Raw genomic sequence first — 526 nt, forward strand, 5'->3', positions numbered from 1 at the left:
TGTATATATATACATATATATATATATATATATATATATATATATATATATATATATATATATATATTTTGATTGAAGTTCACAGCAGCTTCTGCGTTCACGACTTTTTTGCTGAGAAGTTCTACATCTTTGATGATGGAACGGTGAGCAATGGGTAGGTCCCATAAAAGTTGTCCGAAAGACATAGAAAGTTCTTGTAGATGAAGAACACTTTATTAAAACAAGCTTTCGACCTACATAGGTCATCTTCAGGTTATGGTACAGGCAAAGAAGGGAACATTTTATATAGGGAACTAAATACAGAGTGGAAGAAAAGGAGGAACGTGATTGGTCGAGGCTGGCCAATAGGGATCTAGGCATTGACCCGGGATCCCACTTGCGAACCTGCCTGAGCCGTACGCCGTTCGTCCTCTTCTCTAACTATCTTATAACTGTTCTGGAAATTTCTAAGGCTAGGAATTATGTACATGTCAGTGATTTGTGAGTTGAGAAAAGGGTTTTTGTTTTTTATATAAAGGGCTTCCAA

The sequence above is a fragment of the Oratosquilla oratoria genome, unplaced genomic scaffold (genome assembly GCF_046742065.1).
Source record: "Oratosquilla oratoria isolate Oo_2021 unplaced genomic scaffold, ASM4674206v1 SCAFFOLD128, whole genome shotgun sequence".
NCBI lineage: Eukaryota > Metazoa > Arthropoda > Malacostraca > Stomatopoda > Squillidae > Oratosquilla > Oratosquilla oratoria.